Below are 13,310 nucleotides of genomic sequence, written 5' to 3'. Positions count from 1 at the left end.
CCCCGTCCCCCCCTTCCCCTTTCATTCATTTCTCCTGCGTGTCTGTTCTTGCCCATGACGGATCGGAGTTGAAATGATGACAGTCGTGTGTGAGGCTGCTTGGAAACTCTGACTGTGCCCCCTTCAGCATAGTGTACTCTCGTCCATCACAATTTTATACTCTGTTGATTTATTCTAGCAGAACAAATTGACAGTAATTTGAGTAGTATACCACTGAAAATGTTGAATAAACCTCTGACCAACTTAGTTTTACAAAGAAATAAAATGGGTCAGTCATAGGTTACTTCACTTCCTAATTTCTCCACACAAAAAAAAGCATTGCAGAATTGGTTTTAATCAGCTTTTGCTCACTGGGATTATTCACATTTCGCAGCTTACTAAACTGCCCCGCAATCTGCTGCAGCTTGTGCCATGAATTTTTCAAATAGTTCATCCTCCTCCTGCACAGGGTCTGTATTTTGGTGGTTTGTTTTCGTAGCCTTCGGCCCGTGGGAGCGCTCCACTTTTGATGTGCCCGAGTCGGTTACGTTTGCCAGTCTAAACTCCCGCACTGCTCTGACGATGCCGGCCTTATCTGGAGCCCTGAGCAGCACTTAATGAGCAGAGTGGAGAGCTGTATCTGTGACTGCGGGCCAGCCAGCGTCTAAAAGAGCCCCATCAGGATGCTGCCATTGTGCCGCAGCATCTTTACAGTAAACACAGAAATGGAGTTTGCATAGAAACACTTCACACTGGGCTATAAATAACGCCAGCTCCTGAAAAGGGAAAATGGTGTGACAGAGCAGGCCCCTACCCCCACACCTTTTTACTCAGATATCCTAAAAAACCCTCGGGCTTGAATCGGAGGCCGCTCAACACACAGCAGAGAGGAGAGGAACACGCCAGTCAGACGATCCTATAGAACTGACAAAAAATTACACTACATATCAGCAAACTGTTAGAGCAAATGATCCATATTGCAAGACCTAAAGTGCAGTGTATTGCATAATGGATGAGGTCCTCCATCTGGCAAAGATTTGAAATGTTTTGTTTACACAATCTGAAATGTAAGTAAAGTTTATTTGTATAGCGCTTTTCGCAGATATAAATCACAAAGTGCTGTACATGAGTGAATAAAAACAGAAGTAACAACATAAAACCACAAAAGTAAAAAATCTATTAACAAAAAGTGCTCCTAAATAATAAAATAATATTTACTTATTTATTTTTACCTTGATCTTCCTTATATAGTTCTAATTAAGCCTAGATTTATTCCTTAAGTTTTGGCTTTGACGCCGGTCGACCAGAAAACAAAGGTGAAACATGAAATGTGTTATTTCATGTGATGTTTCTCAGTTTAAGCTAATTATAACATTACCTCTCTGCGTCTTCAGATGTGAGAAAAAAACCTATTCGAATCCGACACTGATTGGACAGTTGTCTTATTGGTCAATTTTGAAATGACCTTTTGCTTCATATAGAAGTGTATTGCAAATTTTGTTGTTTTTGTTTATTAAACAAGCCCCATGTTTTGGCTGCCAGATTCTATTGAAGAAACCAGCACTAGATCATAAGGTTAAAACACCCAAGCCTGACTTTATAACTACCGGTATGTAATAACACTGCCTGCTGCTGAGTGCTGACCTTACCTTTAACTCTTAGCAGAGCCAAGGATCATGTTCTGTCTGTAGCTACTGCTTTTTATCACATTCTGCTGCAGCATCAAAGCAATGCATTTGAGTGATGTTGTGATATTGTGGAAGGCCATATGACTGCGATTCATTTAATGTTATGCCATTTCCAGTACTGTTTCAAGCCTATTATCGAAAAAGTGTAAAAGTATCTTGATACGATGGACCAAGCTTGATGCTGTGTGCAGAAGCAGGCTACCGTAAGACCTCTCCAGGGCCGCCCACATGTCGCTGGACTCCATGGAGCAGGGTGTTGCCACAGATGGAGCACCAGCATGTTAGAAAATCGCAATTTACATGAAACGGTCGTCTTCATGCATCCCCCGCACAAAAACATTCCTCCAGCTCTGCTAAGTGTGAAACCACCACATAAAGCCAGCCTGGAACTCAGTCACTTCATTGTCATACAGGGTAGGTGTGGTCGCTATGATGTTGTCAAAATGTTGCTATTTTTGTTAGCGATTCTCTGTATTCGTCAACAATATATGAGAGATAGTTACAAAGATTTCAATCTTCCAACTCTAAAGGTAACGAGGCATTGTCCTAATCTATTGCGCAATATTGAGATTGCAGTAAATTATGGATTACCACTGTTAATACGTAATCTTTCAGTAATTACGCATTAGCAGCCGCCACTGTTAAGAGCCATAGACACTGGCCATCCCACTTTTATGATGCTCTTGCTATTGTCTGTATCGTCATGGAAAACTTGTCCCATTTTAGAAATATGATGGATCCTGAGGTCAATGTCCCCAAGTATCACCTAAATTGAATGCATAGGTCTGTATCGTGCTTACGTACACAGGCCACGGTTTGATCCTTCTAGCCACAAGTTGTCAAAATACTAGATAGCTGCAGGCACTGTAAACAAAAGGTTGTGTTATGCTCACGATTTAGAGTAATTGATTACAGAGGGCTTGAAAATACAAAGCAGCACAGTCATTTTCCCCTAACAAAACACTTTAGGACTTTTTTTTAGCATGTTTTTTCAGTTACTCAAGTGCAATATTTAAGAAAGAATCAGGATTCATTTATATAATCAGGTACATTTATTTATTTGTCCATGAAAGTTTGGTTTAAAGTTTTATGTGGTAAACAAATGTCAAGCTTCTTTAGTTTTGTTAATATCCAGAGAGACAGACGGTTGGTAGAAAGAGCCCTTTGAACGCGTGTAGCTCCGCCTCGGCGTCATGTCCTCTGACAGGTGAGCCCCGAGGCAATACATTTGTTCTCTCTGTTGTGCTGTTGTGCTATTGTTCTCTCCTGTGTGTGTGTGTCGCCTGACTATGCAAACCCCGCTCATGTGCAGGGGTGATTGAACTACACAATCTTAAAAGGCTCCTTGTCCATGACTCAACTGCCTTTTTTTTTTCTCCTTTTATTCAAGGTATGATGACTTTCTCTCCCATACCTGGAGATGTGGCATTTCATTTGCATGAACTCCTTATTATTCAGTCTGCCTCTTTCTCAAAAGCTCAAAACAAACCATGCCCACCTGCTGATGTCATGAGGGGGATACTCGTATGCAATTTTTTTCTATAGACGTTCACCATCAAACTGTTGTCAACCCATCAACCACATACAGGCGAGGTCGAAGCCTAATTAGAAATCATTCAGAAATGTACAGACCTTTATTGATTGCATTGTGCAACTTTCTATGTGACAAAAAAGTTGACACCTTTACAAACCACCAACCAAAGCCACAGAACAGGACTGGGAAGCCGTTGGCTACCAGATGTTGTACCATAGTAAAGGACCTATATGAGAGATTGCTAGTTGTGGCTCAAACTCATTTCTTGACTTTCCTAGTGGATTTCTTGCATCCCAATTCTTCACAGGGATTACGTTTCACAGCCTTTAAGGAGCAATACTGTCATGTTCATGTCAACAAGCTGCTAGTTCACGATCGATTAAAAAGGCTTAATTACATACAATGCCCATAACTGTATTTTTCTCTCAAATGACAAAACAAATATTACACTTCTGGGTACTAAGGAATGTGTAGGGCTTTTAAAGAGGGTCTCTAAATACATTCTAATACATTCTGCACAGTTTAGTCGTCTGTAGAAAGTGCATGTCAAAGGCAGAAACCCGGCGTATAGAAACAGCAGGAAGTGACTAAGTCCGATTCTCCACACTGAGAAAGACTCACTTTTTTATTGCCGTTTTATTGCCTCCAATCACGTGGGGATAACCAGCGCCAAGATATTACGCAAGATGATTCAGGCTTTAAGTCTACAATGTGCCTGTCGCTGTGAAAGAGCCCCATAGGGAGTCCATGCCGTGGTTTGCTGTTGCCGCGTTAGCTTGTGTGGCCTCAGGGGATGTGCACCTCAAATCACACTGACCCTACAGTAAATGCCCACGAGAATGTCAAGTACAAAATGAAAATGTAACTGTGGTTGTACATTTTATCTTGCCGTCACAGTCAACGTTAGTTTTATCATGATGGCCTTTGTGCACCTTTCCATGCAAATGAACATTTCTGGATTTCAGAGAAGCAGATTATTGATGCTGTATCACTCAACCGTCCAGACAAGCCACAGACGGAAAAAAAAAAAAAATTATAATGTTGCATTATCATTTAGAGATGTACTGATTCAACTTTTTTAGTCTTGTCATTGAACCCCCTTATCTGCGACAGCCCATTCGGGAACCACAATTCAGTCTGGTAAAATTCATTTTGAATTGAAGGAGATGGATACCCAGTATATTGAACTGTGCTTTTTTATGTTGTAAAAAAACATGCATCCTATTTATGTACGGTAGCTGTTAGATGTCACAATATCATAATGCGATGCCGGGCTGCAGAATTCTGCAATATACTTGATTTTATTCCCGGTGAGCATTACAATTAGGTGACTTGTGTGTCTAATAAAACCACAAAACCAACACACAGTAGTAACTTTTTTTTTTTCCCCCTCCCTGGTTGGATGTCGTGTCATCTGAAATCCAACTATAACCATTGGTCAAGAAAGATGCCAAATCAGTCTGGCCGTACATGTATAACTGTTTGATAAAACCTTTAACATTGTAGTAAGAATCTTTACTGCTCTTGTCACGCTACATGTCATCTGCTGCTAATTTGGTCGAGCTGTGTACAGTCCTTGTGAATCTGCCGGGAGAGCTCCCCATCCAGGCCGTGAATCACTGGAGAAAGTCCTATTTGGGCCCGTGTGTCATCCGCTCTGCCAAGCCCCATGTGGACAGTATTCATGAGCTCATTCGACCCCGTGTTTTGGCCCCCAGCTGTAGTGATGCAGAGCGGACTCCGCACATGTCGCCCAGTGTGTGTGTCTCCTGTGACCTGTCAGCTCCATCCGATTAGCCACCGCGTTCTCTCTTTGCACGGGACGGGAAACTAGGCTATAGCCACATCCATCCAGTCGATGCAGCTCCCTGTGCCTCCTGTGAGTGGTTCGTGAGGGGGGAATATTCAAACTAATCCATGTTTATTTAGTAAAAGTTTTGTTCTTAAGCTTTACATTTGGTCTGTTCCTTGTAGACCACTCTAGTGCATCCTTCAAAGTGAAAACTCCTCTCTTAATCTGGGGCTGTTGCTGCCACAGATTGGCTGTCTGTATGCCGAAAGCCCTTAGCTAGCTGATAATTGCCATAGATTATAGTTTAAATCTTGTCTTATCGAATAGAATTTTTAACAAAAACGTCTGAACAACAAAAATCAGCATATTTGTTTACTCCCTCCTCTTATTCTCCCAGCTGTCACGGTTCTGAAGTCTGATCACATTCCTGCTCGACTGACCCTACATTTGTATGCCCCTAAGTGTCTCATTCCAAATATCCCCTTTAAGCCCGGTTGGCTTTATTGAACTGGCCTTTTATAGATTATATTAAAAGTTGGCCAGAACCGTGTAAAGTAAGCAAAGGCTATAGCCTCTTTCCAAATCAAGTCACGAATGTCTAAGGTGCTTCAGGAGGAAACGGGGAACAGTGCAGAAAAGCTGAACTGAATCAGAGGAAGTGTTGCACAATAGGAAGTGGGCAGTTTGTAACGCTGGATTTTTGTGCTTACTTGTATTAAAGACCCCATCGGCAAAACACAGAAAATATCGCAGACAATGTGGCGTGGCATTTTTTTGGTAGTGTTTCTTTTTTAGCATGAAAGTATTGTTCATCTTTTTGCCTTCTGATGTGAGCCTGAATGTATGTTTTTTTTTGTGTGCTGCAGGAGCTGACCTGTGCTGGGGGACTGTGACCGGGGCCAGCTCCAGGCCAGGCCTCGCCGCTCCTCTCCGACAGACCCACGGCTTCACTTACAAGTAAGTTACACAGCATGATTTCCACTACCACTCAGTATGGATTGTGTATGGGGAAAAGATGGACGGCATGTTGCTCTGAGGCAGTGGTTTACACTGACTGCTGCCACGTTGTTAGTTTGATTAATCTTGGTTTCATCTATGACTATCCTACGACAGTCCTACGTCAGATTTCTGTCGTTGACGTCACTATTTGATCACTCATTCTCCTGCCCTGTTGACGCCTGTCATTTTGCCGATTTCCTGCAGTGCACCTATACCTATTATGGTGTCGATGCACTGCGCTGTGGGCGTAGGTGCTACTCTTGTTCAGGAAATGAAGTGCATTGTGGGCCATAGAGGCTGTTGGGTAATGTATGTGCTTCCTGTTCCCCTCTCATGTAACTACAGGGCGCAAGGTCACCGGCCAGTTAAGTCACGAAGCTGCCATTTTGAATAATTTCACAGTCTTTCTTTTATTATTATTTTGGTGTGTTTGCTTATGGGCTGCTCTGTCTGTTCGCCCTTTACTCTTCTATCCATTCATCCCACCCTTGCTGTATTTCCTCCTTGTCTCCTTGGAGATCGTCATTGTGACGTACAGCCATCATCCCATTGGCTGGCCGCTGCGCTCAGGTGCTCCATTTATCTTCAGGAGAAGTCTTCAGTTATCTTAATGGGAAAATGGCCTGAATGAATGTAGAGCTATTTCTGTTTGCACTGAAAAGGAGGAAAGAACATGTTGCGTCATAAATGGAAGGCTAATGCAGGCGATGTTGTGCACTAACTTAGTGGATGGATTTGCCGGTGTTCAGCCAGTGGGAGGTGTCCGTGTGCGAGCCTGAAGGGAAGCTTTTACAGGCAGTCTCATTGTGCGGAATATAACCGGGTCAACACCGCCCTCTGTTGGATCAAGCGAGCACTACGCTTGTGTCTTCGTTCAGTCTATTCAAGCTTTTTTTGTAATGACTTTCTCCCATTACTGTTTGTTCGAAGTGGGAATATTATCAAGAAAAGATGAAGAAATAGTTGGACATTTTCTTTAGTGACGTATGAAGAGGGAGGGAAATATGACACAATAGTAAACCATGTCAAAATCTTGTTTTAGATTAAAAAAAAAAATTAGCCCAACATGTTACTTTTAAAGGTACATTATGCAACTTTTTATGTGGGGGGAAAAAAGTTGATCTTTGTACGTATTTGACCTTGTAGGGACCCAGTGGCTGTATGAGTGGTCAGCGTGACGCCTTTACTTTCCATCACACTGGTCTCTACGAGGCTCCAGGATCAATTGTTTGGAAGGTTTTCGCTGCTGAAGGCCCCTCTCACCAGAAAATCTACAAATCAATTGGTCCTGGAGCGTCCTAGAGACCACCGTGATGGAAGGTAAATGCACCATGGTGACCACTCATACAGCCGCTGGGTAAAATATGCACAAATATTAACTTTTTTTTCCCGCATAAAAAGCTGCATGATGCACCTTTTAAGTTCGTGTAGCCCTTTGAAATATGTCTGCACAAAACCAAGAGTGTCAGTGCCAAATTGACTTGCATCATGTAGATTTCACCGCTGTATTACTATGTCCAAAATGGCGCACTGGCTTTAGCATATGGTGGATGCCTGGGCGCTCCCTCCTCCTCGGCACCAAATGGGAAACCCGAGAGGATAAGGTCTGAGTGGTGTAATATGTAGAATGGCTTGTTAGCTATGGGCTCCCCGCCTGTCTCGCTGATCTATTATTGATGGTGCTGGCTGCGTGACATTGTGTAGCTTCCTGCCCGGGTTCTCTGGAGGCCCTCGCTGAACCACTGTCAGGTTCTTGTCTGTATGTCTGTGGCGATGTCGCTTCCATGTCTAGTGGTTGATCCAGAAATGCAAAAATAGATTAAAGACCCAAGATTTTGCTTCAATAACCTACTTTTGTGCGGGCAGTAGCTGTGTGTGGACACTGGATGGTGCTCTTGGATAGGAGATGATGCTTAGCTTTATCAATGGCCTGTGTCATATTGGATTTCTTTATTGTAATCTAGTCCATTTGTCTGAATTTTGTTATATTGTCTTTCATTGGCAAAGTATTTTATTTTTTTATTGTAATCTACAATGTGCAGAAACATTCCCTTATTTATTCTCCTTGTTAGAAAAAATACCCTCAAAGTTTTTAGCCAGATTGAGTCTAGGCCAATATTTGTGTATGCTCTCAGCCAGTACTTCTCTATCGTAACATCTGTTCTAAGTTCTGTTTGTTTGTTTTTACTGCAGGTGTTAACTTCTGAACCTCCACCCGAACCAAGCACATTTTCTCCAGTATGGCTTTATCCAAATCTAAAAGCTTCTTGATAAAAAGTCTAGAAACGGTAACAAAAATGAGACGGAAAGAGAATGAACATGCAATAAAAGAGCAACACAAGCATGACAAAAAAAAAAAATCTGTGTAAATGTGACAAAATAGCAACAGAAAAGTGACAAACGTGTGGCAAAAACACAACAAAATAAATTATGAAAAAAAACGTGGCAACAATGCAAGGAAAAACATTTGTTAAAACCTCAAAAACGTCCATGTTATTGCAGAACAGAGCTAAGCCAAGCCTAAATAAAGGTAGGGAATGGTTTGCACCTCTCTTCAATGCACCCAGTAGAATATTTGCCTGCACTGACCACAGTCTGTTGACCTCCATGCTGTATAGACTTCATTATCTAGCCATCGATGAACCTAAACAACCCAGTCCGGGAACGACATTGAATTGAGAAACTCTTTTTCCAGTTCTGCATAATTTACCACCACATTACCTGGTATGGAAGACTATATTTTTGCAGCTTCTTGAAGGTTACAGTTGTGCAGGTTTAAAATGATGGAAATTGTATATTGATGAAAAAAGATAATGCAAATATACTTGACAATTGTTGACAAATCTTTTTTTTTTTAACTTCTATCTCTTGGGGTCTTTGCGCAGATATCACTTACTGCAATACCAACCATGTGGCCGTGTGTTTGGGAGTGGTCTTGTACTGCTTGCTCTTTGAAAGCTCTACTCTATATATCCAGCAGGTGGCACTCCTCCCTCACAGAATATAGCAGACGCTTCTCTCAATGTGACACTCATCATCCTTCCAAAATCTCCACTGTGCCCCACCCAAAATTATGTTTGGGTGCATCTCACCGAGGAAAAAAAAAAATAACAGCACTGTTGCGGTAAAAACCAAGCTTGTAATTCTAATCCCAATCATGAATTTGCAATCAATGTCACCGGGACAGCGCGGCGTCCCAAATTTGCTGCGAGGTGGGCGTGTCAGTGAGAAGGTCAGTGGAGTAATCATGAGTTTTAGTTGCAGAATAAATGGGCTTTCGGAAGACAGACGTCCCGAGGGAGGTGTGTCGCGTGGACTGACGGAAGTGAGTCAACATGTCCTCCTTAATGACTTCCTAACACATCCCGGGACGAGCGCAGAGGACCCCTCAAGGGCAGGGCAGGGGCACTTCCCCATTCAAAGTGCTCCAACTGGGGCAGAGTCAAACGTCATTGAAGGATTCTAGAGCTCCAAGGTCAATCGTAATCAAATAGAAATCTAATTGTTCGCAATGATGTGCAGTTTTTTGGTGATATGTTGTCCTTTGCAAACACATTATACTGTCTTTATTAGGGTTTTACTTTGTATGAAATCTGCTAATCTTGTAGTTTAGACCTCTACAAACATATTCTTGTCAGTTTAGCAGTTCATGTTTTGTATATTTCATATCTATACGTGGCCAAAAAAAGCACAATTTAGGTGTTTTTTTCTAACTACTATTATCTAACATTGGAAATTTTCTCTCTAATTTATCTGCACAGTCAGTGTTTAGTTAGCGCCGGTATCAAGTCTGGTGCGTTCTGAAGCGTGGCTCTTAAAACGCTCTCCACAGCACTCTCGCTCATCGAAGCCGCGGTTTCAGCTGACTCTTGTGTATCCGCCTGTTGCCATGGTTTCCAACTTTGATCAGGTTGCCGTCCAAAAGAGAAGCGCTTATCTGATCTGGTAAAGCCAGTTCCCGCTGACACGCTCCGAGATGCAAAAACGCTCTCAGCGGCAGCCCCTCGAAGAGAAAAATAAATAAATAAGGAGGATATTTTGAGCCAGTCCACCTGATGTCATATCAAATGTCTGTAGGATTGAGATTGGGAGTCGAAGCTTGGGGAGTTGCGATGTTTACCCGGCGATAGGGGCGTGGCTACGTGGAAAGGAGTTCACCCCGAGACTGGGTAATATATTTGAGTGTGTATAGATAATTGTTTGAAAGATCAAGACAAGGAATCAACAAAAGAAGCTGCAAGAAAGTCATAGGGAATTAAAGTAATATTTCTGCACTTGTGTAGTTTACTGTCACTTCTCTTCTCGACACATAAGACATAGAAGCACATTTCTGATGCTTATTCAACTTCTAATTATGTTTTGAAAGTGACAAGTGAGGTTCTTTTTTTTTTTTTTTTGCGGCACATGCAAGTTGATGTTTGTTTACCCGGCGATAGAGGTGTGGCTACGTGGCAATGAGTTCACCCCTAGAGGTGGGCAATATCTCTTCTACAAGGTCACACTTACAGTATATTGTGGTTTCGGCAAGAAATAATTCTCAATGATAGTCAATTCTCTTTTTGAGCAACACCTAAATTACTAAACTAAGACTTGATTGTCTTCGAGAAAATTCCTCCCATATTTCACCATGTCAATTTTTGCCTGCTCTTGCAATTTGATGTTTACCCGGCGATAGGGGCGTGGCTACGTGGCAATGGAGTTCACCCCGTAACCGCATGACAGATACACCCCGCCTTAAGCTATTTGAGTCAGCTGGGTTGTCGTAGTGGCACAGAGGTGGGGGGTGCAGAAGAGCGAGATGCCAGCCAGCTCCACTTGGGAAGAGCACCCCCCCCCCCAACACACCCTCTAACCCCCCCCGCCCATTTTTGTCCAGGTCTGGCCGAGTGGGCTAATGCGATGTGGCGTGTCACCGGGGAAATGTAGGTCAAGTTGAAAGCCGCCCGCCCCGCGTCTGCCGCAGTCTCGCGCCCCGTTCTCCATCCGACCTTAACCCCCCCCCATCACGGTCTCACCTGGATTTGAGAATACCTCCTATATGAATATGCGTTTGAACCTTTACAGTGTTGCTCTACTACAGGCTGATCCGCTCACAACTCGCCGCAGCCTCGCCCCATCCCCCTCCCCCTCCTCCTCCTCCGCACCTCCCAGGCAAAAGAGGCGCGCTCCACGGCTGAACCCACGTGACGAGGAGGGAACGAGAGAGAGATGGAGATAGAGGGGAGGGCCGCGGAGGGAGGGTGGGCGTTGTTGTTTTTTTTTTTTCTTTCCCCGCCGTAGTAAAGAGCCGGGGCACGTGGATCCTCATGCTGCATCCCAGTAGCGGAATGTCAGCAATACTAGCCCTCTTCCCCACGCCCTCCTCCTCCTCCTGTCCCCCCGCCGCTCACCCCACCCCTCACATCAGCCAGCCATCGCCGCTGCACCGAGCCAGTTTAGTAGGACAGTGCCGCAGTGCTGGGTTTCAGCCGTGCCCTGCTTCCTTATTGGCGAGATGGTGCCAGAGAGCGAGAGAGAGAGAGAGAGAGATGGGTGGGAGAAGCCAAAAGGCAGTGCCATGCAGGGGTCAGACTGCTGCAAGGGTGTGGTACGCTTTTAGAAGGCATCAATATTATGCAAATAAGGAAATTGCTCAAATATTTTAGCCTCTTAAAGTAAAAACGGGTTCAAAGTTTTCTGTTATTGCATTTGGAATAATTGTCTCCATATAGAAAGTGCTGAGCTGTTAACAAAACCAGCTTTTAAATAAGTTGCGGTAGTAGATTTAGAAATGCCCATCATCTCCGTTTGACTTCACCCGCTCCTAATCCGCTCTTTTTTCGGCGCATTACCTCATCCGTATAAATATATGCATGCTTTTCAAGTCCTACTACTACTACTACTACTACTACTACTGCCGCTACTGTACGCACTAGGCGCCCGCGCTCTGATTGGCCGGCGCAATGTTTTCAATGGCACCAAATTTTTTTCGACTCCATGGATACAGCGAGCGGTTGGGTAGACTGCGCTCAGCCAATGGGAGAGCTGCGCGGGCTCCGGTTTGCCAGACTCTTGTCGGCCCCGCCGCCCCCTCCCCTTCCCAGCCCCAGAAGCACAAGCCCCAATCCCTCCTCCCCTCCCTCCCCTCCCTCCCCTCGCATGGTGAGCACGCGATGGCACCGTGGGGGGGTTCAAAACAACAACAACACGGCCCTGCCCGGGACGTGTCAGCACCGACAGCGGACATTTGAAGGAGGGCGGCTTTCAATCCCAAAATGTGTTTCTCCGGGATAAAAAGTCCCAAATGCACGATCGCTAAGCAACCAGTCACACACACATGGGGGGGCTAACTATCGGACTAAATGGGACACCGCTGTCATCAGAAGTCTATAGAAGATGAAAACAGGCTTGTGTAAGCAGTTTATGTAATCCCCGTTCGGGTCTTGAGTTATGACCTCAAATCAATAGCTGGAGCGTGGAGTATACTTTATGAAGAGCATTCTTTATGTCTTTCTCCAATGTTTCATTTTTAAATAAAAGCTGTAAACGTCTAAAAGAATGGCACCATTTTTGCGGAAATTCCTTGCGATTTCAACTTTCTTTTCAAAACCATTTTTCTTTTGTAAGTGGAGGCATTTGGTAGTTTGTCAATCTATTGCTTGAACTTGAATTCTTCTGCCTATTTACTTTTCGAAACTATACAGAAGAATTAAGCTATAAAACTGCAACATCTTTTTTCCCTTAAATCTGCTATTTACATCTTGCTGCAACCACAGAAAGCCCAGTCCTTAAAATGACCTTGTTTAAAAGCACACAGGGGAGCAGCTCTGCCTGGAGGTTGCAGCTTGTCTGTCTATTGAAGTAGCGCTGCTGAGTTCTTGCCGCTCCGCTGCCTTTATCTCCACCGCAGATAGGTGGCGCTGGAGGACTTGGAAGAGGCTCAGCCCGAGTGGCCGCTGCCCCCCCTGTCTTACCATCCAGCAGGGCGAGGTTATCCCCAGCTCCGCAGAGGCAGGATCAGGTGCAGCTTACGGACAGCAGCGAGAGGGGCGGGCACACGCACACATTCAGGTCGCATTAGAGCAGGGCAGTAAGACGAGGCTGGCAGGTGGGTCTGCAGGTGGTGCCACTCAGGGCATTAAAATTCAAAATCTCCAGGCTCGGGCTTCTCAAACTCGTATCGTGAGGCTTGCAAGATTAATCGAAGTCGCATGTCTGAAAGGTTGCAGTTGGAGTAAAATGTCCTGTCCATATTTCCATGAGAGGCTGTGTATAAAACATGTTAACTCTGGAGTTTAAACCTCTACAGACATTTATTTGGACCTGATCTGGCAGTATT

At 44.1% G+C, this 13,310-nt stretch overlaps 1 protein-coding gene across 2 annotated transcripts in view; it reads left to right on the top strand.

Annotated features, from left to right (window-relative positions):
- Positions 1-13,310, top strand: part of fam49bb (family with sequence similarity 49 member Bb) — a 37,309-nt gene that overhangs the window by 2,367 nt on the left and 21,632 nt on the right. The window contains exons 1-2 of one of the 2 annotated variants that reach the window (XM_079576165.1): positions 5,719-5,770; positions 5,860-5,950. The gene's annotated coding sequence lies outside the window, so the exon portion shown is untranslated. Of the gene's footprint in view, positions 1-5,718; positions 5,771-5,859; positions 5,951-13,310 lie in introns of those variants that run through there. The other variant, XM_079576164.1, reaches the window with a different exon arrangement.

Source organism: Gobius niger, assembly GCF_951799975.1.
Source record: "Gobius niger genome assembly, chromosome: 18".
Taxonomy (NCBI): Eukaryota; Metazoa; Chordata; class Actinopteri; order Gobiiformes; family Gobiidae; genus Gobius; species Gobius niger.
This window is presented reverse-complemented; position numbering and strand designations above follow the sequence as displayed.